The sequence below is a fragment of the Gorilla gorilla genome, chromosome 4 (assembly GCF_029281585.2).
Source record: "Gorilla gorilla gorilla isolate KB3781 chromosome 4, NHGRI_mGorGor1-v2.1_pri, whole genome shotgun sequence".
Classification (NCBI taxonomy): domain Eukaryota; kingdom Metazoa; phylum Chordata; class Mammalia; order Primates; family Hominidae; genus Gorilla; species Gorilla gorilla.
This window is the reverse complement of record NC_073228.2, coordinates 153,263,285-153,290,586: the sequence shown is the minus strand read 5'-3', so window position 1 is coordinate 153,290,586 and position 27,302 is coordinate 153,263,285. Positions and strand designations below refer to the sequence as shown.

At 51.9% G+C, this 27,302-nt stretch overlaps 1 protein-coding gene, 1 long non-coding RNA gene and 2 other non-coding genes across 6 annotated transcripts in view; 1 reads left to right on the top strand and 3 right to left on the bottom strand.

The window, feature by feature from the left end:
• Nucleotides 1-1,160: 1,160 nt before the first annotated feature.
• Nucleotides 1,161-27,133, bottom strand: LOC101149258 (uncharacterized). 2 transcript variants are annotated; one of them, XR_002006112.3, is made up of 3 exons: nt 26,900-27,133; nt 12,393-12,513; nt 1,161-9,901 (listed from the first exon to the last, which is right to left on the bottom strand). It is a non-coding gene; the product is annotated as an uncharacterized lncRNA (long non-coding RNA). The 2 variants fall into 2 exon arrangements; XR_010133967.1 differs by having other exon boundaries at nt 1,161-10,557; nt 26,900-27,098.
• Nucleotides 3,253-3,340, bottom strand: MIR145 (microRNA mir-145). Its single transcript, NR_106212.1, has one exon. It is a non-coding gene; the product is annotated as a microRNA mir-145 (primary transcript).
• On the bottom strand, nt 4,964-5,069 carry MIR143 (microRNA mir-143). The gene has a single exon (NR_106211.1). It is a non-coding gene; the product is annotated as a microRNA mir-143 (primary transcript).
• Nucleotides 10,551-27,302, top strand: part of IL17B (interleukin 17B) — a 49,073-nt gene continuing 32,321 nt past the window's right edge. The window contains exon 1 of one of the 2 annotated variants that reach the window (XM_019028002.3): nt 10,551-10,669. The gene's annotated coding sequence lies outside the window, so the exon portion shown is untranslated. Of the gene's footprint in view, nt 10,670-16,713; nt 16,763-27,302 lie in introns of those variants that run through there. The other variant, XM_019028003.3, reaches the window with a different exon arrangement.

The window sequence follows — 27,302 nt, the reverse complement described above, 5'->3', positions numbered from 1 at the left end:
GTTGGGTCCTGTTTCAAAGCTGAAAAAGGAAGAGGTGCAGTGGCCAGTGGATGGGGCCTGGAGTGCCCCGGTCTGTCCCTGCACTCCCTCCCTGGGCTCCTTAGTGGCCTGTGGCCTGGTGGAATCTCAGGCCCCTCAGTAGGGAAGTGCTGCTACCCAGGCCTCCTCTCAGCTCCTTCTGGGATGCACAAGAGAGATGCGGGGACGCCCTTTGCATTTGAGGATCATCAGGTGAGAGGCAGTTGATATAGTTTGGCTCTGTGTCCCCACCCAAATCTCATCTTGAATTGTAATCCCCAGGTGTCAAGGGAGGGGCCTGGTGGGAGGTGATTGGATCATGAGGGCAGTTTCCTCCATGCTGTTCTTGTGAGAGCTGATGAGAGTGAGTTCTCATGAGAGCTGATGGTTTTAAAGTGTGGCACTTCCTTGCTCTCTCTCCCCGCTGCCATGCAAGACGTGCCTTGCTTTCCCTTCCTCTTCTGCCATGACTGCAAGTTTCCTGAGGCCTCCCCAGCCATGCAGAACTGTGAGTCAATTAAACTTCCTTTCTTTATAAATTACCCAGTCTCTCAGGTGGTATTCTTTATAGCAGTGTGAAAATGGACTAACAGTGGTTTTTCAGGTGGTGTTTTTTTTCCCCCTCAAAATATGGCAGTTTGGAGGATCACGCCAAGGCAGATAACTATGTGAAAAGTGTCCTCATGTGCTGGCCACGCTGCCTATGGCACAGCTAATGTCCAGTGTTACTGCAGGGCCTGGCTAATGTCCAGAGGCCACTGTGAATCCAAACACCTGTGTGAGATGTGAACTGGCCTCACATTTCACACTCTTTCTTATTTGACCTGGTCAATCACACCATTGTGACTGACAGAGAGGGGTTGCCACATGGCTAGACCCCAAGTGCCCCAAGAAGCCCTCACTGAGCTTCAAGGGACACTCTCCGTCCCCTAACCCTCCATACCAGGGAAGCATCCCCAGACATGGCTGCTTCCTGGGGCCTCCAACTGCCAGGATGTGGGTCCTGACTGCTATCTATGTGGCCTCTCAAAGTGGCTGTGTGGAGCCACTTGGGGGTGCTTCAGCTGGGCCTGTCAGGTTCTTTCCCTGCCTTCTCCACCTCCCCCCTTCCCCAAATTCCCAGAAAGAAACAGGACAGGAGCCAAGGGCCAGAACTTTATTATTGTCACAGAGCACAGGAGAGACCACTTGGGTCTCAATGAAGGTTTGCTTTTCCTCTTCTCCAGGGGAAGCTACCGCAAGAAGGCCCACCAGCCAGGCTAGGTCAAATGGGGTTGGGGCCACAACGTGATAGTTAAACCCATAAACACAGACTTGATTCGATCCCAGCTTCACGACTTCTTAGCTGTGTGACCTTAGGTAAGTCTGTTAACCTCTCTCAGCCTTGGCTTTGTGGAGTGGAGTGAAGAGCAGGGCCTGCTTCACTGGGTTGTTATCAGGATGGAGGGGGACAAGGCCTATGAAAGTGTTTAGCACAGCGCCTGGCAGATCATGACCAGTCACGGAGTGGAAGCTATCATGATCAAATCTGATTTCTCCACGGTCAGGCCAGCCCTGTCACTATGGATGAGGAAGAGGGGGTCTCATTTCATAAATGCCTTCAATGCGGCCTGTGAGAAAGACAGCTTGGGACACCTGTGTGAGCTGCCTAGTCTCTGGAAATGTGGGAGTCGGACCCAAACATGAGGGTTCTGGGGCCTTGGCACTTAATACCGTTTCTACATCTCCATGAAAAGCCCTAGCAAGAGTACGGGGAAAGTTCTAATTTTTTTTTTTTTTTTTTTTTTTTGAGACAGAGTTTCGCTTTTGTCGCCCACGCTGGAGTGCAGTGGAGCGATCTCAGCTCACTGCAACCTCTGCCTCCCGGGTCCAAGCAATTCTCCTGCCTCAGCCTCCTGAGTAGCTGAGATTATAGGTGCCCACCACCACGCCCAGCTAATTTTTTGTATTTTTAGTAGAGATGGGGTTTTGCCATGTTGGGCAGGCCGGTCTTGAACTCCTGACCTTGTGATCCACCCGCCTGGGCCTCCCAAAGTTTTGGGATTACAGGCGTGAGCCACCGCGCCCGGCCGGAAAGTTCTGATTTTGCACCTGGATTACATTAGGTCTTTTGTCATTCAGTCAGTTAGCATTCTCTATAGGCAGTCAGAGAGGCTGACTTTTAAAATTATTTAGGTATTTTTTAGAGACAGGGTCTCCCTATCTTGCTCAGGCTGGAGTGCATTGGCTATTCACAGGCACAATCATAGCTCTCTGCAGCCAGGAACTCCCAAGCTCAAGTGGTCCTCCCCCGTCGGCCTCCTCAGTAGCTGGGACTGTAGGCACTCACCACTGTGCCTGACTTTTTATTTTTGTAGATTTTGCTTTGGGCTAAGAAATTGCTATAGGCCATTGGACTTGAAATCAGCGCTGGCCCTGCCTTTTGCTGTCTGGGCGACCTTGGGCTGGCCACTTTACCTCTCTGAGCCTCACTGATCCCACAGATCTACGTAAGGAGGGCTTTGAGGATGAACCAGCCTGTGGAAGTAAACGAGAGGAAGTGATGGGGGCATTGCTGGTGGTGCAACAATGGAGAGGGTTTCAGTAGTCACTGGCTCAAAAGTGAGGGGGCAAAAGGAACCTCAGTGTGTGTGTGTGTGTCCAACGTCTTGTAGCAAGGTTAGCAATCACCATGTGTAGGGGAAGAGCCATAGTGTTCCTGGGGTGGGTAGAGATGCCACAAGAGGGCGTTCTGAGTTTTCATCTTCTCTACCTTGAAAAATTTTCCATTTGTTCTCTGGCTGCATTTCAAATCGAACGAAGACTTAAGGTTTTTAGTTTACCTAACTGATTGAATACACTTTTAAAATGAATTCATGTGTGTTTACTAGTTTATCAGTCATGTGGATGCAATACCGCAGCCCCTGTCGCAAGGCGCGTTGGGAAGTGGGTTGAGGGTGTGGTGGAGACAAGAAACGCATGCCTGATGGTGTCCTGGTTCAACCGCTGCTCAGCCGGGTGGCCTTGGATAAATTTCCCAAGAGTACGGCAGTGCTGAAGTTCCCACATCCAGCCTCACAGGGATGTTATGAAATAGACACGATGGAAAGAAAAGCAACGCAAAAGTTTGGAACATGGTTCATAAGCCCTCTTACCTCCAGGGACAGCCTTCTTCTTGAACCCTCATCCTGTGAGCCAGCCGAGGCCCCATTGGGGGGCAACTGTGGGGTGGGAAGGAGGCGAATCCAGCTGTGAAACCATGACCTCAAGAACAGTATTTCCAGGAATCCCCATCTTAGCATCTAAGGGATTCCTGGGAAAACTGGACCGTGAGGACAAGGTGGGAGCGAGTGGCCTTCAGCGCCAAGGCCGCCGTGTCCCTAAGGACCAGCTGGAGTTCTCTTCTGCATCCAGCCCCATCTGTAGCAGCCAGGGTGGGGTGCCACACGTCGCCGGATGTGGCTTATTGCTCTGGGGGGGAGTAGTGACCGGAACTTCAATTGCCCTGAAAAGTACCGGAAACCCTCTGGTGCCCCCACCCCCAGGACTGCCCTCTGCTGTCTGCATGGCTCATGTGTATTCCCCAGTCTCCTGTCAGAGGGGTGGATTTAAACCAACCATTCAGTTCCTAGCCTGGGTTTGGCAACTTCCTCTCTGATAACCTCCAGTAAGTCACTTAACCCCTGAGCCTTGGCCTTTAATTATAAAATGCATGAGTCTAAGACCTACTGGAGAGGTGAGATGAATAAGATTGGGGGAACGGGGTAGGAGGAAGGAAGCCTGTAGTATTAATGGCAAGTGTCCGGGTCTGTCTTTGCTAAAAGTGACCTGAGATGTAAAGACAAGATGGGAGCAGAATTTAGAATGTTCTCCTCCTGCTCCTCGGTCCCAGGTTCCATAATCACATGCAATGGGTAAAAACATGGATTTGAAGGCAGATTAGGGTACAATCTCAGCTCAGCACAATCAATATGTGACTTTAGGTGAGCTGCTTAAATAAGCCTCAGTTTTTCTCATCTGTAAAATGGGGCTATAACACCACCCACTTCTCAAGCTTTTGGGGAGGTTAAATGAGACTGTGCTTGGCTCCATGGCTCTCCTCTGCTGCTCATTGTGCATCTGAAGCCTCTGGGAGAAGTCAGTCATTTGTGACGTGCCTGGACTGGTTTCGGCAATACCCCGGAGCCAAGGTTAGAAGTACAGAGTGAAGACCCTGACTCAAAGGCCAGAATTTTTATCTTCAGGGCTGAAAGGGTTTTTAGGAATTGTTTGATCCACAAATGATGAATGAGTTTCAGCTGTGAATCAGTACTAGTGGCTTTCCAGGGCTCATTGTTGAGGATTCTGAAGCTGCATCTGAGCACTTCAAGAATGGATGCCTGGCGGGGCGTAGAGGCTCATGCTTGTAATCCCGGGACTTTGGGAGGCCGAGGCAGGCAGATCACCTGAAGTCAGGAGTTTGAGACCAGCCTGGCCAACATAGTGAAACCCCATCTCTACTAAAAATACAAAAATTAGCCAGGCGTGCTGGCGCACACCTGTAATCTCAGCTACTTGGGAGGCTGAGGCACGAGAATTGCTTGACCCTGGGAGGAGGAGGTTGCAGTGAGCTGAGATTATGCCATTGCACTCCAGCCTGGGTGATGGAGTGAGACTGTGTCTCAAAAAAAAAAAAAAGAATATATGCCTTTACTGATTAGCTGTGTCTGCCATGGGCTCAGAAAGAGAAAGCAGAGGCAGGGTGCTGGGGAAATGCTAACGCCTCATGCTAAGATGGACACACTGGGGTACACAGAGGAGTCAGGACATGCCCAGACTCGTGAAGCAGATCGTGGCACCAGGGGAACTTGTGTAGAGGAACTTCCCCAGCATCACAAGTGGCTGATAGTATGGAGTCTGGAAACACTCTGTCCTTCCTGGTATGGCCCCCCACAACCCCCCAGCACTTACCACTTCCAGGCTGATGGCTGCAGAACAACTTCTCTCTTCCTGAGCTACAGTGCTTCATCTCAGACTCCCAACTGACCAGAGATGCAGCACTGCACCTCAGGCTGGGAGACAGGGCGCTGCGCTGCTCCGCTCTGGTGGCCTGTGGCGGGACTCCAACCTGGCCAGGAGAAGGGGTATTAGAGGGGACCTGGGCTCCACCTCTCCAGCTGTGGTCGGGAGGCTGTTGTAATTCCTCACAACTGTGTTTCCTGTCTGTGGCCTGCCATTTGAGCACCCAGGACCAAACCTTGTCCTTTTTTCTTTTCTTTTCTTTGTTTCTTTCCTTTTCTTGTCAAGAGTAGCTTAATTTAGAAGGAGAACATTTAGTGAGTACAATTAACAGGTTTTTAATATATTCACAAAGTTGTGCAAACAATGGCACAATATATTTTAGGTTATTTCACCATCCAAAAAAAGAAGCTCCTTATCCTTAGACAACCCCTAGTCCTGGGCAGACCAGTTTCTATCTCTATAGATCTGTCTATATATTTTCTGGATATTTCAATACATGGAATTATTTAATATGTTGACCTACCTTTTGATGCCATGCCCCATCTTTATGCTTGGTGCATTCCAGCCAAACAGCATCATTCATGGTACTTAACATTTTATATATCGAACAATCAATTGTCTCCAACCTATCTTTCTCTGCCACTCCTCCTCTCTTCCCAGCCATCTTCCCATAATGATTTTTCAAGATGCAAATATGGTCATATATTTCTCAAGTTTAATATCCCAAAAGGGCTCCCCATTGCCCTCAGGCTGAATTCTGAAGCCCTCCCCAAAGCCTGCGAGGGTCTGCCGCATCTAGCCCCAGTGACCTCTTCCTCTTGGGCTACAGCTCATAGATGTCCTTCCATTCTCCTAGGAAGCCCTGTGCCCACCCACTTCGGGCTCCCAGGGACTGTGCTGCTCCCCGTCACTCTCCCTGCCCATCTCTTCCTCCTGTGCTAGGTCTCTAATCAAGTGGCCACTCTGGGAAACCCTCCTTGACTTTTTTTTTTTTGAGACAGAGTCTCCCTCTGTCGCCCAGGCTGGAGTGCAGTGACACGATCTCGGCTCACTGCAAACCCCACCTTCCGGGTTAAAGCAATTCTCATGCCCCAGCCTCCCAAGTAGCTGGGACTACAGGCGTGCACCACCATGCCTGGCTAATTTTTGTATTTTTAGTAGAGACAGGGTTTCACCACGTTGCCCAGGCTGGTCTAGAACTCCTGACCTCAGGTGATCCACCCGCCTTGGTCTCCCAAAGTGCTGAGATTATAGGCATGAACCACAGTGCCCAGCCCCTCCTTGACTTCTTTAGCCATCAGCACCCCCTGCTTCATGTTCTCGCCCACCCTGTGCCCTCTTTCTAACCCTTTACCATGCTGGTAATGTGGTTTTCACTTACGACCACCTCCACTTGTGGACTACATGGCTCACCTGTGAAGGGAAGGGACCCTGTCCACTGTGCTCACTACTGAAATCAGGGCCAGGTGGTGTAGATGCCACATAAGCCCAGGTTGAATGGCTGAATCATAATTCCCAATCTCATTATGTCTAGTATCAGTGTTATTTGTATGGGGGTCTGACCTGGCTAGATCTCCACTTCCTGAGGACAGTGCCTGTGTCTTGTTAATTTGGGGGGCCCTGGGTCTGACCTGTGGCTTGGTACATGATGACGGACCCAGGTAATACCATTTGGTGGCTGATTGGATGACCATGTAGATAATTCATTTTGTTTTCTGGGCCCGGCTTGGGTGGGAACTTTCAGGTGAGCAGGCAAAGCCCCTTCTCACTCTTCCTGCCCTGCCAAGATCTCAGGGCCCCCCAGAGGACCTTCTTGCATTGCTTAGTGGTCACTGTGGTGGCCTTGATGTTGGATGACATATATTTTCAGGAATGTCTGAAGGGGATGGGTAGCCTTTCTTCAGGGCTGAGAGAGAACAGAAAAAATATACCTCCTTAAAAAAACAAAAACAGAGCTGGGAGCAGTGGCTCATGCCTGTAATCCTAGCACTTTGGGAGGCTCAGGCAGGAGGATCGCTTGAGCCTAGAGTTCAAGATCACCCTGGGCAACATGGGGAGCCCTTGTCTCTAATTTAAAAAAAAAAAAAAAAGGGCTGGGAGCAGTGACTCACACCTGTAATCCCAACCCATTGGGAGGCCAAGGTAGGCGGATCACCTGAGGTCGGGAGTTCGAGACCAGCCTGGCCAACATGGTGAAACCCTGTCTCTACTAAAAATACAAAAATTAGCCAGGCGTGGTGGCGGGAGCCTGTAATCCCAGCTACCTGGGAGGCTGAGGCAGGAGAATTGTTTGAACCCGGGGAGGTGGAGGTTGCAGTGAGCCGAGATCTTGCCATTGCACTCCAGCCTGGGTGACAGAGTGAGACACTGTCTCCAAAAAAAAAAAAAAAAAAAAGTCTGTCTCTTACACTCACTCTGGGAAGAGTGGAAAGAGTGTTTCCCTCTGGTCTATCATGCCAGCAGGCAGGTCAGTAGGTCAGTTCTGACAGCCTGTGTAGAGGACAGCCTCTGTCTAAGGTATTCCCAGCCAGATAACTGCTTTCCTCTTCTGTGGAATACTCTTGCAGAAATTCTTTTCAACTGCATTTGGTGGCTGGGCACAGTGGCTCACGCCTGTAATCCTGAGCACTTTGGGAAGCCGAGGCAGGTGGATCGCTTGAGCCCAGGAGTTCAAGACCAGCCTGGGCAACACGATGAAATCCTGTCTCTATCCAAAAATACGAAAAATTAGCCAGTCTCATAGCCTGGTCTCTACATAAATAAATAAATAGATTTTTAAAAACCGTGCATTTGGCTGGGGAGTGATTCTGACATTGGACTCCCTTGCGGGTCACAGACAGCTGGTCTACTCCACTCTCCACGGCTCCCACTGCCCCTGAGAGAGAAGAGCTTAGTGTGATCAGCAAAGAGATTTCAGTAAGAATCAGGGAGGGTTATCCTGGAAAAGAGATGATTTGCTGCTGAGAACTAAGCTGACAAGGTGTGTCCTCTGCCTTCACTTGGTGCGTGATTATTTCCAAAGCCCTTTCACATAAACTACCTTTGGCTTCTCACGTGCAGCAGGTGGGTAAGTGGTTTTGGGGAGTTTGTGGTCTCTGCTGGGAGACAGGACACAATAGAATGGAAAGCAAATTGACAGGGAGCATTCTGTTGTGGAATGGATCAGTTGCTCCCTGTGAATTTGCTTTCAGTCCTATTTACCGTGGGGTACAAAGCCTCAGTTTGCTGCTATCATGTCTTTGACACCTTTCTAACTCTCACTTATTGTCCAGGCTTCAGGCCCAGGGCCTTGCAAGCCACACTATCAGGTTAAAGCATAATAACATTGTTTCATTTTTACTGTATTTATGGTTACCTTTATTTCCTAATTAGGCACAGTGTTAGAGTTTGCTATTTACAGTAGCTATTTCTATGTGTAATAAAAAGGACTCATCTTACATTTAAAAATATTATAATCATTTGCAGACATGGAAGAAATAAAATAGGGGGCATCTGAATGACTGAGTTTGGAAAACAGAGTCCGATACCATTTAATCATCAGAATGGCTGGTGCCGCTGGCAAGGGAATGTTATTGCTCCTACATGGAGGACCAGGAAGGGGATTGTTCCAGGGTCACAGGGCCTGAGCTTGGACCAGAGGAGTTGAAGACCATTTCCACCAAGGCCATTTCCATTCCAAGATGTAGGCTAAGATTATTGCAGCAAAGATAGCATCTCCCCTGGGTTTAGAAATGAGAACTAGATGGGAGGTAGTCCCATGCTTCTGAAGGAGAAACTGATGCAGGGAGAAGGGCTGAGGCACAGCCTCTGACCAGGGGAAGGTGTTTGCCTCCATCTCCTCTGTGGCCCTTGAATCTGCTTGCCCCTTGCTGTTGGTGCCTCGTTCTGTTCCTTTGTGTCTGGAATAATCATCATGATAATGAATGTAATAAGCACGGTCATTTGTGGAATTTTATAGTCCTGGATATTGAATGTTTTCTTTGTGCAAGTCCCTGTGCATCCACAAAGCTCCATGGGAAGGGAATTTTCCAAGGGTACAGAGCTGAGAACTGAGCTGGGGTTCCTAACCCAGGGCCCTCATTTTAACCTCTACGCTGAATGTCTCCTGCCCTGTCCAATTGGCCAGGCCTTGGTTTGGGGGCAGGGTCTAATCATTTCACCTGTACCTTCAGCGCACTGCCTCTTCTATGTGCCAAGGGGAAGTGGGACTGAGAGCCATGCCGTCCTTGACCTGGAGGACCTCGGTCAGATTGAGTAGAAGGAAAATTCCCCTCACAAGGTGAATAGGGGGCAGACTCAAGTGGGATGAGAGAGAGAGAGAGAGAGAGAGAGAGCCCAAGAAAGGACAGCCAAGCACACCTGGAGGACAAAAAGGTTCCCACCCCTGGGGAAGCTGAGAAGGCTTCCTGGAGGAGGAGTCAGTGCAGCTGGGCTATGAGGAGGGGCAGAGGGGCCGGGAGGGAGGTGCTTCTCCTGGCTCCAGCAGCTCTTCCCTTGAGTCTTGCATACTTAGCACTTGTCCCAACCCCTGCCTCCTTCACATGAGGGCCTTACTGAGAAGAGGAGTCTATGGCCACCCCCCCCAATTCCACTTACCCCACCAAAGGCTCCCTCCTACTCTGGATCCCCAGTCAGGATGAGAGACACCGCTTGGGGGTCCCAGGTTCCACTTCTTACCAGGCCCTTCTTGCTGTGGCTGTTTCCCCTTCTGTGAAAGGCGATGTTGAACCAGGTGGCCTCAGTTTTACCTGGCGGCTCTGGGTGCTGGCTCCCGGCAGCGTGGGGGACAGCTCCCGGGTGGATGGGCTGTTTCTGCCTCTGTGTTCCCCATGTCTTCAGGAAATGTCTCTGGCTGTGGGGGACCTCTGTCTTCTGTCGAGAGGCTTGGAGAGGCGTGGGTGAGCTGGGGAGGAGAAAATAAACAGTGGCTGTCTGGGTTTTCTCGCCAGGCCTGAGCCAGGAGGCCTCCCTGGGCTCCTTCCCTTATATGGCCAGGCTGCTCTGGGCTGGGAGCTTGCTGCAGTGCTCCCCCACCCTCCACCACCACTCAGAGGGCCGGGGGCCACTGCTGGTCACCCAGGACTCTGCTGCTGCAGAAGCCAGAGCAGGGCTGAAGGTGGAGGGCAGGCCCCAGGACGTGTGCCAGGAATCGCCTGGACAACCTGGGCAACTGGGGAGGATTTATGTTGAGATAAGGGATGGGGGAGAGGAACACCCAGAGAAAGAGGGGACCTACCCCATCCTGACTTAACCCCCGACCCATGGTGTGATCCTAACCAAGCCCTTTCCCTCTCTGGGCTTCTGTTTCTCCCCCTGTCAAATGAGGGTGTGGAAAATAAGAATTAATTCTCACACTCATTCTGTGAGGTGGCAGCTTGTGTAACCTCATTTTGCAGAAGGGAAAACTGGCTTGGAGAGGCTAAGTAATTTGACCACAGCTTTCCAGCTGAAAGGGAGCAAGGCAGGATTTGAACTCGGGGCCTTCCGATGTCAAGGTCTGTGTTCTGAATTGGCTGGTTGTCAAGGCTCCCGTTGCGGGTCACAGTCACTTTCATGTGCCTTATGGAAAAGGGATTCTGTGAAGTTGCAATCCTGGAAGACCAGGGAGGCCCCAGTGCCCAGTGACCCAGCCCGAAGGAGGCTGTTTCGTGAAGGAAGGGGAACAGGGCCTGTAAGTATTCACCCTGTCCCCGGCACATCACACAGGGCGTGGCACGGGCTCAGGGATCAGAAAGGAGTGATGTGGAATCACCAAGAAAGGAAGTTTCGGCAGTCACACCCGTCCCCTCACCCCCAAACACATTCTGAGGATGAAAGAAAACAAGGCATGAGAAAGCACCAAGATGCCACCTTTAAGACAGCATTGTCTGTTCAGAAGCTCTTTCTTCCCTCTGAAGCATGCCCCGTGTCTCATCCCCAGGCCAGTGTCTCCTGAGCTGACTCCCCGCTCAGCCCAGCTGCAGGACTGAAAGATGAGGTGAATCTGCTCAAGGACAGGGCTCTGCTCACAGCCCGCAGCAGTGGCCATGGGAGAGGCTGCCGGAGGGGACGGTGAGGGGGGAAGTGGGGGTGGGTCTGGGAACAGCTCGGAAATGTGCCTCGCAAAAGCACTAACATCCTGTGTGCTGTTGAGCTAGCCCTGGAACCTCCCTCACCCCATCCATCATTGTGGCATCCTCTCAGACCCCAACCCCCTTCCTGAGGCCCACGGGTGGGGTGAGGGAGCCAAAGACCGACTGTCAGTGTGTCCAAGAGACCACAGCTGGCAGTTCTGCAGGTCTGTTTAGTGTCGGAGCCGGACAGTCGGGGGGAGGAGGCGCCTGCAGCCCTCCTAATCCAATTTGTTTAAACCCAGTCTCTGTGGCTTATTTGCTAGTGAGGGAGGACTGGGTGTGCGCTGTGCTGGGGTGCACGTTTGCACACATTTGTGGGGCATGCAGGGGTGAACAGGTGGACCATGTTATGTAAGACAGGCCTGGGCCTTGTCCCACATCCCTGGATGTCAGCTCCTTTCCTGGAACCCTGCCTCCTCCTCCCTTCTCCTCTGCTCACCTCCAAATCCTCCTGCACTTTTTCCATCCACATGAGAACTGGTGCCAGAATTCTGCTTTGCAACTGACTCTACATGCAACTCTGAGTGAATGCTTTCACCTCTCCAGGCCTCAGTTTCTCCACTTATCTTGTGGAGCTGGCACCTCACCCTACCTGTTCCACCATGAGGATGAAATTAAAAAATTGGCAAGTGTGGGAATAATGTGATGAATGGTAAAAACTGCTCTGCTCTGTATTCTTGAGTTTCACTATGTGCCAAGGGCCGTGCCTGGGAACACCAGCCCAACCTCACAAATCCTCTCAAAGCCCTATGAGCTGGCTCTTTATCACTAGGCTCAGAGAGGTTGAGTGACTCGTCCAAGATCACACAGCCCCAGGTCTTCCTGCTTTGGGAGCTCAACCCTGTTTACTCCTTTCTAGGGAAGATTACTATTATTTTCCACATTTCTTTCAAGTCTGTTATTCACCGAATCAAGTTGAGTAACAGAGGCTTTATGTCCAAATCACACGGGCTTTGCATTGCTATTTTGTAAGGAGGATGGGGTAGACCGGATTCTTGGCTCCTAGTTGGATTTCCCTTCTTGGGTTCCATTTCTTTTTACCTACAACCCAGACCCTGACAGCCCTAAACTGCCCGCACTGCCACCAATCAGTGGGGGGGTCTTCCTTTACCAAGGCCCATTCTGCTTCTTGTCATCCTCAGGCCCAGTTTCTTGGTCATTCTGAGGTTAGGGTGGGGAGTTTATCCTGAGGGACCCAGAATACTTCAGGAGCTGCCTGCAGGTGGGCTGGGGTGGGGAGCGGATGTGGGTGCCAGAGAGGTGGAGGTGGGGTGGGCTCACAGTTCTGTCTCTGGGCTGCCTGCTGCTGGCCCTCCTCTGGTCCCAGGAGGCTGCTTCTCCAGAGTTCTTGCTTCTCTGACATCAGCATGGCGGGGTGGCTCCCACCAGCTAGTGCCCTTGCCTGTAAGAAACAAAGATCCCACCTGTCAGAAGGACACCAGGGTGCCCTACGGGTACGGTCATGGCCTTTGAGGGTCCTGACCAGGCTGCCAGGCTCTGAGGGATGGAGAATGGGCCTGGGCCACTTCTGGATACTCTTGGGCTAAACCTACTGAGACCTTCCAGGCCTCAGAGATCCTGCCCCTTGGGCCCTGAGCAGCCATTATCCCTTCTTGGCCTGCCTGGCTTTTAAGGGAGAGCTTGTGAGAAACTCCAAGCTCCAAGAGCAGGAGGAGCCACCTTCCCTTCTCAGCACACCCAGGCCCCTTAACAAAAGAACTGTCCTGAAAGGAAATTTCCCAGAGGCTCCTCTGACCAATGCCCCCACCTCAGCCTCACACATAACAAAGGAGCACGCAGGATTAACTCGAAACCTGGGGTTAACATGATGACCAAGACCGAAGGGACAGGCTTGTGGCTGTCTTTGACCCCTTCCATGTACACAAAGCTTTCAGCCTTCAGAACACTCCCATAACTCAAGGCACATTCACTGATGTCGCCAGAGGCAGGAATAATTCTTCCCCTTTCTGAAGTTGCAGGAGCCTGTGCGATTTGCCCAGGGTCACCTGTGGAACAGCTTGAGAGGCAGACTTGAACCCAGGCTCCTGATGCTCAATCCAGCTTTCTCTCGGGTGTGGGCAGTGGCCGGCTGGATGACCACACGTCAAAGCTATCATCGCCACGGTCATTGCGAAAGCCCCTGTGCCCTTTCCTGGCCTTTCTCATTTCCAAGAAACACGAGGGGCTGGGAATGGGCCACATCTGCGAGCCAGATGGCACCTCAGTGAGAGAGGGCTGAGGCCAGGGCTCCAGGCAAGCTCACGAACCCATGCTCACACCCAGCTCTTTCTGGAGGGACCTCTTTGCCCACGGTTCCCCTGCCTCAGCGCACTCAAACCTGTGCACTTGTTACAGCTGTTGCTCTCCTTGGGCTCCAGGGCCGTAGGGTTTCCACCACATGTCTGGAAAGAAAAGACACAGGCCTTGGAGTCATGCAGACCTGTGTTTGAATCTTGCCTCTAGCACTTCCTGGCTGTGTGATCTAAAGCTGGTGTCTTCACCTCTCTGAGCCTGTTTCCGACCTCACAGGCTTGTTTGTGAAGGTCAAATGAGGCAGATGTCAAGTGCGAGCATATTTCCAGGCACATCATAAACCTATGATAAATGGCTGCCATTTCTATTATTAGCATGGGGCTGGGGCCATAGCAAAGCCCAGCCATGGGAGGAACAGCAGAAGCAGGGAGAGAGCAAAGGTCTGAAGAGGCATCTGGGGAAGCTGTGGGAGCCCCTGCGTGGCCCTTTCCATGTCCCCTTTGTCGCACAGCTTCCCTGGGCCTCTGTTCCCAGAGTGCCCTCCCACCCCCTTGACACCCCAGCTGAGTTCACCAACCTCACACGCTCCCCACTTCCTCCCCAGGGAGGGTCGCTCTGGGGAGTTTTGAGCAAGCCCTGGGAACGCAGTTTGAGGCTGAAACAAGAGCATTGCAGGGAAAAGGGAAGAGAGGAAAAAAAAAAGACCTGCCCAGCCTAGAATCCCAAGCCTTGCCTCGAGCAGCTCAGGCCCTGGGGGCAGGTGGGGCATAGACACCAGGATCCCTGTGAGTCTCTGTCACTTGGCCCCTCGGTGAGGGCAGAAACTGGGAAAAGAGTGACAAAGGTAAGAACCATCACCTGTCCGGCTGACTGTGCAATAGGCACGTTGGGACATGCTGTAATCATAATGAGAGCTCACATGTCATTGGGTGCTTCTGATGCACCCCACACTTGCCAAGTGCTTTATTTTACACAGCTTTTCTCATCTGATCCTCAAAGTCACTTATGAGTTAAGTACCAATAATTTTCTTTTTTTTTTTTTTTTAAAGAGACAGGGTCTCACTCTCCAGGATCTTGCTTTCCAGGGCAACACCTATTGCCCAGGCTGGAGTGCAGTGGCACAGCCAGCTCACTGTAACCTTGAACTCCTGGCTCAAGCGATCCTCCTGCCTCAGCCTCCTGAGTAGCTGGGACCACAGTCACATGCCACCATGCCCAGCTAATTTTTTATTTGTTAATTTTTTGTAGAGATGGGGTCTTGCTATGTTGCCCAGGCTGGTCGTGAACTCCTGGCTTCAAGTGATCCTCCTGCCTTGTCCTCCCGAAGCACTGGGATTAGAGGCGTGAGCCACTGTGCCTGGCTGAATTAGGTACCATTCTTTTAATTTTTCTTTTCTTTACTCAGAGATCCTTGTTTTGAAGAATTAGGTACCATTCTTATCTCCGCTTTACTGAGGCGCCAGTGGTCACAGCACTCCCTCCTGGTTACACAGCTAGTAAAGATTGGCTCCAGGCAGCCCCACACACATTCTCACGGCTCCCTTGTAAGACCAACTGCTCATCGTATCATTTTTACAGAGTGATAACCGGAGTCATTATCTCTTGGCAATATTTAGGTGTGTGTTAGTCTTTCTGGAGAGGGGTTTGTGAACAGAGAAAGCATTGTTAGTATAAGTGAAGACCATCTGAACCCTGGAAAGCCATCTGTCTCCAGAAGCAAGGGGGCTTCTCCTTTTGGTGGTGGTGTTCTGCCTCTTTCCCGTGGTATTTTTCTCTTCTGTGCTGCTTATTAAAAGAAATTCACATCATGTTAAAGGCATTGTTTCTTGGCGGGGTGCAGTGGCTCACAACTGTAATCCCAGCACTTGGGAGGCCAAGGCGGGTGGATCACCTGAGGTCAGAAGTTCGAGACCAGCCTGGGCAACACGGCGAAACCCTATCTCTACTAAAAATACAAAAATTAGCTGGGCGCAGCAGCGCGTATCTGTAATCCCAGCTACTTGGGAGGCTGAGGCAGGAGAATTGCTTGAATCCCTGGGTTACGGAAGTTGCAGTGAGCCGAGATCACACCACTGCACTACAGACTGGGTGACAGAATGAGACTCTGTCTCAAAAAAAAAAAAAAGGCATTGGTTCTCCCTCTGTCCTATAAGCTTTGCAAAGAGCATGGACCTCCAGGGTTCCAGGGGCTTTGCTGGGACTAGGCAATGCTTTCTAGAAAATACAAATGTTGGTTTCTTCTGGAATGTGTTGGGTGGGAGGAGCAGCAGGCTAGGTACCAGGTTTTCTGTAGATTTGCTGTGTGATTGTGGACAAGGGTATTCCCCTCTCTGAGCCTCAAGGGCCCACATCTACATGATGTGGTGGGGACAGGACTGGACTCTAGAGTGTCCAGAGTCCTTCTAGATCAGACACGGAGGGATAGTCTGACCCCACCCCATTCCTCGGTGTGAGTGTGGGTGTGAATGCCGGTGAATGGCCGGCATAGATCTCCATGGAGCGAGAGAGAAACTGGTGCATCAAGGAATGAGGATGGCACTCCCTCACTGCCTCCCACTCCCTTGCCCCCATCCTACCCTTCATTTCTCAGCCCCAAAGTAGGCCCCAGTGACCTGGACCAGATGGATTTTCTGCACCAGGACTTGAAGTCTTGGAACATCAGTGCTGGAAGCACTCTAGTCTTGCACCCATTGTTCAGATGAGGAAACTGAGGCATGGAGAGGAGAAGCAAGGAACTCAAAGTGATTTAGCCAGTCACAGGTCCAGCTGGGACTCCAGCAAACGTCCTGACCTCTTCTGCTCACTGGGGGATCCTGATCGGCCAAATACTAAACAAAGGGGCCTCGGGAGGAAGGTGGAGAGAAGAGAGCCTTTAAGTTCCTTTTGCTTTGAAGATGGAATAATCATGACTTCCTTCTCCAAATGTCTTTTGGCCCTTCCTAGAACCAGATGGCGGATGTTTGGAATTTATGTTGTAAATAGTGTTTAAGAAGGGGTGGGAGTGCAGATGTGTTACTTTCTTCCACCACCAGAAACGAGATCTGAGGGAGAGAAGTGGGGGAGGGAAGCTGACTATGAAAAGATTTTGGGAGAAGGAAGAAGTGAGGGGGAAGGAAGACAGAACAGCGATGTGAGATGGGAGGAGAGGGAGCGAAAATGGAAGAGAGATGGATGGAGTGAGACTGACAGCAAGACAGAGAGGAAGAGAAAGGGAAAGGAGAGAGCGATGGGAGAAGAAGGAGGAGGAAGAAAGATGGGGAGGGGGCTCTCAGGGTGCAGGCGCAGAGACACCCCTCTTGAGTTCAGGAGCAAACCCTTGAGTTTTCTAAAAATAGCTCAGTCTTTCCCCTAGCAGGGTTGGCAGCAGGGACCAAGAGAGGCACGCTTGCCCTTTTATGGTAAGAAAAAGTCCAGATCCTCAGAGGGGGAGCTGGGCTGGGGCCTGTAATTCTGGATGAAGTCCAGCCTCAGGGTGTGGGGTGGGACAGGGCTGAATGAGGGGGGAAGACTTGGTGGGATTTCCTGGCCTGGGTGGCCGTACCCTTGGGGAAGATAGGGCTGAGGCAGGTGTTGGCACGGGCCTCCCAGGAAAGCACTGGGGTCCTGGTAGATCCTTAGGGTTATGGCAGAAAGTCTCCTAGAGACATTTGGTCCACGCTGTGTCTCTGTTTTGTTTTGTTTTGTTTTGTTTTCGAGACGGAGTCTCACTTTGTCCCCCAGGCTGGAGTGTAGTGGCGCGATCTCAGCTCACTGCGACCTCCGCCTCCCAGGTTCTAGCAATTCTCTTGCCTCAGCCTCCTGAGTAGCTGGCATTACAGGCGCCTGCCACCACGCCTGGCTAATTTTAGTACAGACAGGGTTTCGCCATGTTGGCCAGGCTGGTCTTGAACTCCTGACCTCAGGTGATCCGCCCTCCTTGGCCTCCCAAAGTGCTGGGATTACAAGCATGAGCCACCGCACCTGGCTGTCTCTGTTTTATAGAAGAAGAAACTGAGTCCCAGCCAGGGGAAGAGATTATAGCTCCCTGTGTGGGGGTGTAAGCCACCAAGCTAAATCGATGCCGAGGTCCACACGAGGACAGCTTATGTGCCTGTTATTCTGGAGAGCAGTGTGGTCAGTGGCAAGAACACTGTTGGGAGCCAAGAAACCCAAGGCCCATTCCCAGTTTGCTGTGTGACCTTGAGCCATCTGTGGACCCTCTCTGGTCTCAGCTTTCCTTACTGGGGTGATCTTAAGGGTTTTCTTAGCTTTTTGTCTCTCTGGGAATTTCATAGCTAGAAAGCAAAGCCTGGGCATAGAAGATGCTGCTATGAGGTGAAGGGGAATCCAAGAGCTGCTATTTTCTTTCTGTGCCTGGCTCACTTCCTGTGCTGAGCTGGGCAGGTAAAATCTAGGATGGACTGAGACTGATGGAGAGGAGTCCTTGCAGGAGACAGGAGATCATGGCTGGAATCCCCTACTGCCCAGCTGGTTGGGTCTAGACTCTTTTTTTTTGGAAAGAGTCTTGCTCTGTCACCCAGGCTGGAGTGCAGTGGCGCGATCTTGGCTCACTGCAACCTCCACCTCCCGGGTTCAAGTGATTCTCCTGCCTTAGCCTCCTGAGTAGCTGGGATTACAGGCATGCACCACCACACCCAGCTAATTTTTTGTATTTTTAGTAGCGGGGGTTTCACCAAGTTGGTCAGGCTCATCTCAAACTCCTGACCTCATGATCCGCCTGCCTTGGCCTCCCAAAGTGCTGGGATTATAGAAGTGAGCCACCAGGCCTGGCCGGGTCTAGCCTCTTGCTGGACACACTGAGGCCAGAGGAAGCTGCATGTTCAAGGTCACGTTGAAGGTCATATGAAGAGTTAGGGCACAGCCAGGAATAGAACCAAGGGTTTCCATTCCCAGCCTTGGGCTCTTTCCTCTGCAGGAGGCCAACAGCATTGGAGACCATCTCTGGCCATTCAAAGGGACCTCCTGGGCAGAGCAGCCAGAACTCAAGATAGGCTGCCATCCTCTAACTATCTCTTGGAGATAGTTGCATCCTGCCTGGGCACCGCCTCTCCTCTGTCCCCTACCCTTGGCTGTGAAGAGTGTACCATAGTCTCCATCTTTGGCTAGAAGGCAGAGAAGAAGCAAAGGATGTGGTCACTCTGGCAGCATATTTTGGCATGTCTCTCCCTGTCATTGGGCCTCAGTTTCTGCATCTATAACATGAGGAGATAGGCCCTGATGCTCTTTAAGGTCCCTCAGCTCTAAAAGGACTATGATGCAATGAGTATGGGATTTAACACCAGGAATATTTATTAAGCATCTACAGGGGCGCCAGAGGGAATGAGATGGATATTGTACGACTCTGAGCTCTGCAGTCAGTGTGAGGTGGGGGCACATTGCCTGAGATTCCTGGAAGCCCCATTTCCAAGATCCTTCTGTCTTTATTCTAGAAAGCCCTGGGCTGACTCTCTGACCCCAGCTTGAACCCAGGTTCTGGCAGCTCTGGTCTTGAGCATCTAGGGAAGGCCGCTGGCCCGGGCGATGTAGTTGCCCACTGCTCCAGGACCCTCACAGGCGTTTGGCCATGCCCTTGACTTCTTGGTCCTCTCCATCCTCTCCCACACTGCTGTCCACTGCCCCAAGCCCTGTCTGGTGGGCCTCCCAATCTACTCCACACCCTCCGTCTCTCCATGCTCTTTCTGTGACTCAGCCCAAGAGGATGCTTGCTTTCCTTTCCCAGACTTCTATGACACCCCCACCGACCATGAGGGAAAGGATGGAACAGAAGAGAAAAGGGGAAAAAAATAAAGCACTGTGGTTCTAAATTTGAAGCTTTCCTGTGACCCTCCTGGAATTTCCATGCAGACTCTCTGGAGCGTGTGAACAGGGCTCCCAGGGTCCCTGGCCCCCTTTGTCTCATTCCTGCCGGGCGGAAGGCCATCAGCTGAATGTTCCCCGGGGACCTCCATCTCACAACCAGGCTCTAAGTCTCTTTGGTCAGGCCTGGTGTCCCCTGGGAAGGCAGGAGGCAGCAGTGGAAAGGAAGTGGGAGGTAGGAGGTAGGAGGTCCAAGAGGCCCTTGTGCAAAGTCAGGGCACAACTGATGTCATGTCTGGCTGGGAATCTGACATCCAGGCTGCAGGAAGGCTCAGCTCATGATTGTTCCAAAGCAGTTAGAGCTGGCATGTGAGATCCGAGGCTGGTGGTAGGAAAGGCCATGATGCGCAACCTCTTCTGATGTTTGGCTTCTTCTCTCTATGGTGTCTGTACTAAGCTTACATACCTCTGGTGATGAGGAGCTCACTACAGATGTTCCTCAAGTTACTTCCTGATAAACTCATCGTCAATGGAAAATATTGTAAGTTGAATGTGCTTTTTCTGTTTATTTTTTGAGACAGAGTTTTGCCCTGTTGCCCAGGCTGGGGTGCAGTGATGCAATCTCAGTTCACTGCAACCTCCACCTCCCAGGTTCAAGCAATTTTCATGTCTCAGCCTCCCGTGTAGCTGGGATTACAGGCGTGCGCCAGTACGCCCGGCTAATTTTTGTATTTTTTTTTTTTTTTAGTAGAGATGGGTATTTGCCACGTTGGCCAGGCTGGCCTTGAACTCCTGAACTCCTGAACTCCTGATCTGCTCGCCTCGGCCTCCCAAACTGCTGGGATGACAGGTGTGAGCCACCGCGCCTGGCCTGAACATGTATTTTTGACTTGCGATATTTTCAATATAGAATTGGTTTATCCGAAGTAAACTTATAACCCCATCACAACTGCATCATAAGTTGAGGAGGGTACCAAATGCATATAACTTTCATAGCATTTTAAAATAGAAAATTGTAACTCAGGGTATGTCTGTACTTCCTAATCCCCTCACCCTCTTTGGACAGACTATTGGAGGTGTCTTCCTAGTATTCTGCTGCCATCTGCCTTTCTGGGCTTCATGGCCTGTCCTCTGTTCCTGCTCCCCAGGAAGCTCTGAAGCAGTCTGAAGATGTTGACTGCAGCCCTCGGGCTTCCTACCCCTCCTAGTCCCACCTGAGCTCCCCTTTCCCCATTGCCTGACATCTCAGAGTTGCCCATTATCCAAATTCCTAGGTCTCTGCCCTGCACTGGGGTTCTTGGCTGATGGTATTTTGGGGAGGGGGACAAATAGGCTAAAGAAAGGCACCCCCTCCCAGGGACAGACAGATACCAAGGAGAACTTTTCCCAAGCTCTGAGGCTTTGGTTTCTGTTGCCAAAGCCACCGCACACTCTAGGCCTTCTCTGCTTCGCCATCCTCCAGCCTCACTGAGCTTCAGACCAACTCTCGGTTCCAGCCAACTGGGCTTCTCTGCTGTTGTCTGAAAATGCCTCTGCAGTCCTGCCTCCATACCTTTGTACACAGAGCTCTCCACCTGGAATGCCGTCTTCTTCTCTGTCTATCCAGGGCGCGCCCCCAGCTCCTTAGATGTTCCCTCTCTGAGAATCCAGGTGTCTACTATCACACATGGAATGACCTCAACTGTCCCCTCTGTCCCAAACCAGGGAACATTATGGCCTGAGGCCCCAGAGGAGTGGGACACTTACCCAGGTGTGCTGGCTGCAGAGCCAGGGCCTGGTCCTAGCCAGCCTCTTTCTCCTTCACCCTGCCTTGCTCAGCTCATCGGGGTTGTTGGGTCACATGCCTGGTGGCTGGCAGGCTCTGGGCAGGCTGACCGGGGGCCCCTGAGCCCAGTAGCCCAGCCAGGGGTGGTGTCATAGCCTCTGTGGATCCATCCCCAGGCCAGCAGGCAGCCTCCCTCTAGACACTCCAGCCCCATCCCTGCCTCCTTGGAGGGAGAGGAGGAGTAGAGTATGTGGCAGCAGAGCAGTTTGGAGCTTTCTTTTTTTTTCTTTTTGAGACAGAGTCTTGCTCTGTCGCCCAGGCTGGAGTGCAGTGGCGTGATCTCGGTTTACTGCAACCTTCGCTTCCTAGGTTCAAGCAATTCTCCTGCCTCAGCCTCCAGAGTAGCTGGGACTACAGGCACGTGCCACCATGCCTGATTAATTTTTTGTAATTTTAGTAGAGATGGGGTTTCACCTTGCTGGCCAGGCTGGTCTCGAACTCCTGACCTAATGATCTGCCAGCCTTGGTCTCCCAGAGTGCTGGGATTGCAGGTGTGAGCCACCGCACCCGGCCTGGAGCTTTCTTTTCTCCCTTGATGCACAGCTAAGGTCAGAGGAGGAGCTTTTAAGGAGGGGGCTTAGGCTTGTGGCTGGCCGGGGGTTCTTGCAGAAGAGCCATGGTGGGGTGGCTTTCTCCAGTCTGGGCCTAGCCAACTGCCCCTTCCTCAAACCTCAGGTGGGCTGTGCAGGGCATGGGGCAGCCCAAGACTGACGAGGCCCCCAAGGTTACTCAGCCCACCCTATGGGGTGCTTCTGGGTGAGAAGGACTGTTTTGGCAGGGTCTGCATTTTTGAGCCTGAGCAGGGGTGGGGGGCCAAAGGGTCTGTCTCTTCTCTTACTGCAATCATGCCTAATCTGGAAGGGGGCTTCGGACTTCCAATGGCCTCCTCCCCCAAATGCCAAAGGCCCTACTAGGCAGGTCAGAACCAGAGCTGGTTCTGGTTCACAGATCCATTGCGGGTGGTCCTAGAGTGCAGCAGTTAAACACATGATTTTAGAATCAGTCAGAACTGAGTTTGAGTCCCAGTTTGGCCTCGTACAGGCTGTGTGACTTTGGGCAAATGACTAAACCTCTCTGAGCCTTTGTGTGCCCAGAGGGATAATGGTATTTATCTCAGAGTGCTGGGTAAATGTCCAGGTACTTGAAAGGACTTGATATATGGCAAGTGTTATTTTTGAAGGTATAAGGGCAGTTTATCCTCCAAAGAGTTGGTACTCAGAAGAGCATCTCTTTGTACTGTGAAGAAGCTGTCTTTAGTAATCACATTTTAGTGGTTATTATTATTATAAAAATTTAATCTAAAAATATATAGTAGAGACAGAGTCCGCCTATGTTGACCTTTAGGCTGGTCTTGAAATACTGGGCTCAAGGGATTCTTCCGCCTTGGCCTCCCAGAATGCTCAGATTACAGGTGTGAGCCACTGTGGCTGGTCTTAGCAGTTATTTTTTATTGAGTACTTACTATGTGTCAGTCACAGTTCCAAGGGCTTCATGAGTTTTAACTCATTTAATGAGTTAATCCAGACAACTCAGTAGACCAATGAGACAGGTACCCTTATCATCTCTATATTACAGATGAGGTCACTGAGGCATACAGCACCTATGTAAGTTACCCAAAGTCCTACTGCTGCTATGAGGCAGATCCAGGATTCAAACCCAGCAGCCTGGCTCACATCTGGCACCTTTAACTGCCAGCCTACTACATCTGAGCCCCACTCCAGCCCTGCTCCAGACCCGCCTGGTCCCCTCATCACCTGGGCACAGGGACCCACTCCACATCTGAAAGCCCCCAGGCTTCGGAGTCAGTCTCAGTTTCCTCATTTGAACAAAAGGGGGCCTGAATGAGTCAACCTCTGTGGGCCACGAGAGTGGGTAATTCACACTGTGCATTAAGGCATGTTTCAAATTGGAGTAAAGGTTTCTAGTGGTGAAGTGTTGCTGCCAACAGCCTCTTTTGCAAGTGGGCAGGGGGCTGGCCAGAGCTTTCGCAATGTGCGGTGAAGCCCCATGGGGCCTGTCTAGACAAGCTGTTAGCAGGCGGCAGCCACCTTGGGCTCTTTTCCCCAGATTCTTGCAACTCACCCTCCCAGGCGACCTTCGATTGGATCCGGGCCACTGCATACTGCTGGGCTGGGGGAGGGCCACATAGGCAGTGCCCATCCCACCCCAGGGCCTTCGTAAATGTCCTGATGAGGGTGCTCTGCAACTTGTGCATGGAGGGCAAAGTTCTAGACGCCCTCCTGCACAGGAGCGTAGCAGCCTACAGAAGGCACACCTACGTTTTTATTTCCATGGCTTCCTTACATTTTTTATTATATAAATTTGATACATGCAAAATGAAGTGTGCAGCCCATATGCTTCAAGGAAACTGATGACTTCAAGTGTGGTCAAGAAGATGGGGATGCTCATACACAGCTGATGGAAGCATAACCTGGTTCAGCCACTTCAGAAAGCAATCTAGTGCTCTCCTGTAAAGTTGACAGGCCTGCACTCCAGGACCCAGAACCCCTTCTAGGTATAAGCTCCAGAGAAACTCTGGCTTATGGGTCCTAGGAGATGTGGACAAAAATGGTCATCACAATTCGAACCAGCCTTTATCATGGTTCTTCGAACCACCCCATGGCGCTGAGCCCCCCGGAGAGTTTAGTTGGAAAATTGCAGGAAGAGGCCATGCCCAGGTATGGCCCAGCAGTAAGGACCTCAGAGATTACCTCCCCGAACCCCTCAGGCTCAGCTGGGAATCAGAACAGCCACTTGAGTCAGTGATGGTGTGTGGTGTGGAGCCTGGATCTTTCTATTCCTCAAGGATAGGTGTTGGCTGAGTGCAGTGGCCCATGCCTGTAATCCTAGCACTTTGGGAGGCTGAGGCTGGGGGATCACTTGAGCCCAGGAGTTTGAGGCCAGCCTGGATAACATGGCGAAACCCTGTCTCTACAAAAAAATACAAAAAATTAGCCAGATGTGGTGGCACACATCTGTAATCCCAGCTACTTGGGAGGCTGAGGTGGAAGGATCACTTGAGCCTGGGAAGCAGAGGTTGCAGTCAACTGAGAAGCGTCACTGCACTCCAGCCTGGTTGACAGAGGGAGACCTCATTTCAAAAAAAAAAAAAAAAAAATGGATAGGTGTCAGGTGTCAGGTGTCATTTTCCCCCAGAACTGGCCAGGCTGGGAAGGGGCTGATTTTGCCCAAAGGGCTGTGGTGTGGCTGTGAGGGACCAATGACAAACTTTCTGTTGCGGGGCAGCAACAGGGTTGAAGGGAGAGCAGTGGCCTCAGAGCTAGAAGGCTTGGGCTCAGGCTCCGGCAGGGCCTCACTCCTGGCCTCCGTCTCCTCTGTGAGGTGGGATTCTTCATCACTGCCCTCAGAGGTGTCGGGATGGGCAGCCCAAGAGTGTGCGTTCTGCAGATGCATAGACTAGGTTCAAATCCCCTTCACCACTTTTTAATTGCGTGACATTGGGTAAGCTGCAGTGGTTTCCTTCTCTAGAAAGTGAGGGTGATGGAATGATGCTGATTCCTGCCTCACAGGAATCCTGGGAGGATTAAATGATAATGCAAGCTGTTCAGCACAGTGTCTGACTCCCAGAAGTCTCCCATACATATTCTACCCCCTTCCATGAGGTCTGTTGGAGGGTCTCCAGGAAGTTTTGAGGTAGCTAAGAGGCAGGGCAGGAGGTGGGAGACTCCTGGGGGAGTTAGCACCCCCAGGGGCAGCTGGCACACACAACAACTCATGAGCTGTGTGACCTCATGCAAGCCACCTAAACTCTCTTTGCCTCAGGTACCTCATCTGTGGAGTGGGATAATAATTGCCCCTTCCTCACTGGCTCTTGTGAGGATTAAATGAATTAGTTCATGTGAAGATCTGAGGTAGTGCCTGGACCTCATAAGAACTCCACAAATAGTGTCATCTATTTCTCCTGATTTGCACCACCTTGTGGAATCCCTGGCTGGGCAGAGAGGCAGGTTCTGTTCCACCTCTGCCATCAGCTTGCTAAATAACCTAAAGCAGTGCTTTCTCTCTGTGGATTCCGTTGCCTCGGCAGTTTGTGAGAGTCCTAGGCTGCCCTACAGCCTGGCATTTCGCAAACTTCCACGTGCATGGGAATTCATGGGGAGCTTGTAATGCAGATTCCTAGGCCTCACTTGGGGTCTCCTGTCAGCGGGTGAGTGCACAGTGGTTCAGATACATTGCCCACACAATGCCCTAGAAAGGCAGGAAAGGAGATCCCCCCCAGTCCTTCAGGCATCTCAAGCTGATCACTTTCCTGTGTCCCACAGCCTCTGACTTTCGATTCCTCCTGCCTCTTTCCAGAGCCTGTTCCAGAGCCCTTCAGCAACTCTGGGCATTCCCTGGCTGGGTTTCATTCCCACTTCTCCCTAAACATAGCTCAGGGTATCTTGCCCGCAGGAGGTGTGGGCTCTGACTGCAATGTAACATCAGCCCCATTCATCCTGCTCTATGTGCCTACATCCCTCACTCCTCATGACAACCATGCAAGCTCAGAATTGTACCCATTTTACAGAGGAGGAAGCTGAGGCTCAAACAGCAAGCAACTTGCCCAGGGTCACTTGTCCAGTAAGTAAACAAGCCAGAATTGGACCCAGGCAGTTGAATTCAGAGCCTCCTTCTGAACCATGATGGCCTTGGGCCTTGTGTGACAAGAAGCGGGAAGGTGAGGGTACCAGACAGAGGCCGGTGCTAGAGGACTGTTCTGTTCTGGGCTCCAGATGTGGCCAGAGTGTTTTCAGAGGAGCCCGACTCCACGCTGTCTGTACATCTTCAAGTTCCAATCCTAAGCCCCTGCCTCTACCCAGCCCTGCCTCCCATCACAAGCCTCCTGCATTCCTCTAAGTCCCCTGGCCCCACTGCTTCATCCCGCAAAGCCCTCTGCTGTCTTTTCCATCCCTTACCTACTTCCATGTCCCACATTCCTGTGTGGTTGAATCCAGAGATCAGTCCTTTCCCCACCAGAGGCTGGTTGCAGCCAAGTTCATCTGGAGGGCTCGGGGCACCCCTCTGGCCAAGCCTTCAGTCACAGAACCTTCAGCTACTCTCCCTCACTCAGGCTCAACCTCCAAAAGCTCCCACAGGACTTCATCTGCTTGGACTCCAAGCTTGTGGTCAAAGTTCAGACTCGGCTCAGGGACCTCCTGGGGGAACTTCCCAACACTGGCTGTCCCTCAGGCACAAACAACTCAGAAGCCACATCTGCAGAGGGACCATTTTGTCCGATGGCCTTGCTCTACAGATGGGAAAACTATGGCCCAGAGAAGGGAGGGGGCCAGCCCAAGACCACAGAGCCGGGCACTGAGAGCAGAGCTGGGGCCGGAGCTTAAGTGCCCCCGTCTCCTCTCACCAGCATCCCTTCCCATTGCTCCATCTGCAGTCAGCACCCAGCCTTCCCAGGATCTCTGCCTGCCTGCCAGAGCCTGAGCTTACATTGCCTCTTCCCCAGCTTTGTTTCTCGAAACCATTATTTGAAAACCATTTTCCTTGCCAGGAGCCCCAGGCTCTTGGAATTACAAAATCAAAGCCCCATGCAATGAGGGAGAAGCACTGCCTATGTAGAAGCCAGGGAGACTGCCCGAGACTCCCGTGGTGAAGCTTGGGCTGATAGGATGTTAACTCTGTGCACTCCCTCCGCACCTTCTTCCCCCAATTGGCTACAACAACAAGGAATCCTAGAAGCCAACAGGACCATAGAACTAGAGCCGATCAGCTGGATGGATGCTTAGAGATCATCGACTCCAGCCCCTGTACAGATGGGGAAACTGAGACCCAGAGAATCTGTGTCCAGAAAGGGACAGAGCCAGTTAGCAAGACAGCAAGACCCCCAGATGCAGCATCCCCCTAGGGAAATTCCCAGAGGCCCCCACCCACGGATCCCAGGTCTGCCGTTGGTGCTTACCTTTCCTGGGGTCTGGTCCAGGTGTGGTTCCTTGGGGCCTGGAGACGGGAGCCAGCCTGTTTGGGGAGTGGTTGGGGGTGTCACTGCTTCTCAACTAATTAGACCCAGCCTCTGGTGCCCCTCGCTGCCACAGGGGCATTTTTAAGCAGCTGGCACTGAGCCCCCCTCCCCTTAGTCCCTTGCCTGCGGCTCCCTGGCCACAGAGGCCACTCTGCCTTTTACCTTATATGAGCTGAAGAGGCGAGCCCCGTATTGGGGCGAGGCGGGTGCTGAGCCCTCCCAGGGCCCCCCATTGGCCCAGGCACCCCCCACGTGACTACCTCGCCTTGACCTGCCCCCGGTGCTGAATGTTGCTTTTACCCCCTAAGGAAGGAGTGGTTGACAATTTTCATATTTCTTCTAA